The sequence below is a fragment of the Tursiops truncatus genome, chromosome 14 (assembly GCF_011762595.2).
Source record: "Tursiops truncatus isolate mTurTru1 chromosome 14, mTurTru1.mat.Y, whole genome shotgun sequence".
Taxonomy (NCBI): domain Eukaryota; kingdom Metazoa; phylum Chordata; class Mammalia; order Artiodactyla; family Delphinidae; genus Tursiops; species Tursiops truncatus.
Window position 1 is genome coordinate 60,312,770 of NC_047047.1, and position 3,398 is coordinate 60,316,167.

The 3,398-nt window shown below is 37.4% G+C and overlaps 1 pseudogene; it reads left to right on the plus strand.

Annotated features, from left to right (window-relative positions):
- Positions 1–2,379: 2,379 nt before the first annotated feature.
- Positions 2,380–3,102, plus strand: LOC101325511 (small ribosomal subunit protein uS3-like; annotated as a pseudogene).
- Positions 3,103–3,398: the final 296 nt, after the last annotated feature.

The following is a 3,398-nucleotide window of genomic DNA, read 5'->3' on the forward strand; positions in this document are numbered from 1 at the left end:
AATAAATTGGAACAAGTGTGTTTTCATTGTATCAGATTGAAAAATCACTAACGTAATACTAGTTCTCCTTATGCATAATTAAATAAAATGTTCTTATATTAATTTATCAAATTGTAAGATTATTTTATGCAGTTTGAATGCCAGTGAAGGGTCTCACTGATGAGGAAAAATGGAATATTTCAAAAGAAAAACATTGGATAAAGAATATTAAAAAAGGATATGTGAAAAATAATGAGGGATAGTCAACTATGGCAAATATTTCATTCCGATATAATACAGCAAAGTTGATTTAAAGGAAATTGATAAGAATAAAATAAATTTAAATCTGAGATGTCAATCTCTAAACACTGTAACTTTTAAGGTAATGCCAACTAAATCATTTGTTACTGATGTCAGAACTTTCAGGTACTTGGGGAAAATGTCATTTTAAAAATTATGCTTCTACTACGTACTGGTTATGAATTATTCAGTAAATATGTGGGGGTGATATTATTTACAGCTCATTTCCTGCCAACTTCTGTTTTTCACTAAATTTTTCTTTTTTAAACTTGAGGCAGCTTCACAATGTAATTGGTAATAGAAGCAGATGGCGCATCTTTGACCCTTCTAGGCAATCAGTTATTTTCAAGATACGGGGACAGACAGCATGCACTAAAATCAGCCCTATCTTTTTTAGCTGTCAAAGAGTAGACTTGGTCATAAAATTTGAGTAAAGAACCTGAGAGATCTTCTAGTACAATTCTTGTATTTTACAGGTGAGAAAATGCTTGGTTAGAGAGGCAGTAAATTGATCAGCTCAAGGTCATGTAGGAAGTAAATAGGACCAGATCTCAGCCACTTGACTTAGTGTTAGAGTTTCCTTGCCCCCACTTCTAGTATCGAGGCTGTCTTTTCTGTTTGGGGAGATTAGAATATTTATATATTATATAAAATTATAAAACATTTTAAGCATCCTGAAAATTAGCAAAAATAATATAACTCTGGAGTACTTTCTCACTCAGTTCTGTCAAAACTTAAAACACTGCCATATTTTCATCAGCTTTTAAAAAATATATCTTGATAGCCTTTGTCTTCTTTTATAGATCAGAACAACTACATTCAATTTACACTGAAATGATAGCCGTGGAGTGTTTTGGTAACTTTAAAAATCAATTACATAAACACTCTCAATTCCCTAAAAATAATAAATAATGAAAATGAAATATTATTACTGATATTAGTAATAAGTAGACATCATTGTTCTGCTTACTGTACGACAGGCACTTATTTACATGTATTGTATTATTTTATATAAAGTCACATTTTGTTATTCTCTGAGGGTTCAACTCATTTTCTTCTAGACAAAATTATCTATCTTTTGTTATTATTCTTTCTGGCTGAAATAGTAATGTGTTACGTAGGCCTGTTTTTTCTGTTGGGCCAAAAGGCCGCTAATAGCCTAAGCAGTTTATTTGTATGGGAAAAAAACAAGTGCTTTATTTTTTGGGTGATGCCACCTCCTGTTGAGCTCTTCAACTGCAGGAGCAGAACTGGTGCTAGATTTCTGTGTCTATTAGTCCCCTTAGTTGGCCATTCTTGTTTAGGGCCAACCCATACACTTTATGGTGGTGACTCTGATAGCCAGAAAGAGCACTTTCAAGGCTGGTGAGAAGTATTGTGAAAACATTTGAACCTGCTTTTGGATGGGTTTATTGAAATTATGTTTGAATATTGATTACACCCAATGATGTTCTGAAAATTCACATCAAAGAGAATGAGGAAAGCATGCTGTGAATGAAGGCTGGGCAGAGGAGAAGCTGGGAACCCATCCAGATTTTTCTCACAGAAATCAAGCCTTCCTTGAAACAGATCCTGAATCAAAATGTTTGGTTGTCAAAGCACATTCCTGCTGAGAATGAGATGGACTGAGAGCTAAAGTGACTGAGATGAAAGAAGTGTAATGTAAGGTAACAAAAAGTCTTGTCTGCCTCCAATAATTTCTACATCTTCTCCCTCCTGAAGTTTCCCCCACAGAGTACAATAAAGATGGTGACTTTGTCATCCTCACCCACCATGTCCATCACCTTATATTTCACCCATCGTATACTTCTCACCTTTCCCCAAATCAGGTAAAGACTTTCACATTTCCTGTCATTTATTCATGCCACTTATTTCCTGGCCTGAATTTCCTTTCTTTCCTTTACCTGGAAAACTTCTACTACAGTCAAGTTTCAGGAACGCAACTCAGGAATAGGGTAGTTAAATAGAGATAAACAAAACTACATATTTAGACTATTCTAATTTGGATCTCAAAAGTCTAAACTCAAAAAAGTGTCTGCTACATAGTATGAACTCAAGATGTGTTAGTAGTTTTTCCTTATGGCAGCACACGGCGGCAAGATGGTGGTGCAAATTTCCAAGGAGAGGAAGTTTGTCACCGATAATATCTTCAAAGCTGAACTGAATGGGTTTCTCACTCAGGAGCTGGCTGAAGATGGATACTATGGAGTTCTGAGTTACACCAGCCATGACAGAAATCATTATCCTGGTCACCAGTATGCAGAATGTTCCTGGTGAGAAGGGCCAGCAGATCTGCAAACTGACTGCTGTGGTTCAGAAAAGATCTAGCTTCCCTGAGGGCAGTGTAGAGCTTTATACTGAAAAGGTGGCCACAAGAGGTCTGTGTGCTATTGCCCAGGCAGAGTCTCTGTATTACAGATTCCTAGGAGGACTTGCTGTGTGGAGGAGGGCCTGCTGTGGTATGCTGCCGTTCATCATGGAATGTGGGGCTAAAGCCTGCATAGTCATGGTACTGGGAAACTCTGAGGATATAGCACTAAATCCATGAAGTTTGTGGATGGCCTGATGATCTGGGACTCTGTTAACCACTATGTTGACACTGCCATGTGCCACGTGCTACACAGTCAGGGTGTGCTGGGCATCAAAGTGAAGGTCATGCTGCCTTGGGACCCAAGTGGTAAGATTGGCCTTAAGAAGCCCTTTCCTGACCTTGTGAGCATTGTGGAACCCCCAAATGAGATAACACCCACCACTCCCATCTCTGAAGAGAAAGGTGGGAAGCTGGAGCTACTTACCATGCCCCAGCCAGTACTCCTAGCATAATAGGGTATCCTTGGCAGCTGGATCTGGAGTCTGGATGTTACTCTGTAAAGACCTTTAATAAAATAAAATATTTTTTAAAGACCTGTGGACTGACTAGACTGTACATTCAGTGTTCAGACTGAGGGTCATGTTGCTCCATGGGAGCGTTACTTTTTTTTTTTTTTTTTTTTTTGCATCAGCTTTTATTTTTTTATTTTATTTTATTTTTTTAACATCTTTATTGGAGTATAATTGCTTTACAATGGCATGGGAGCATTACTTGATTGATTCTTAGAGCTGTCTGGCTCACAATGTTT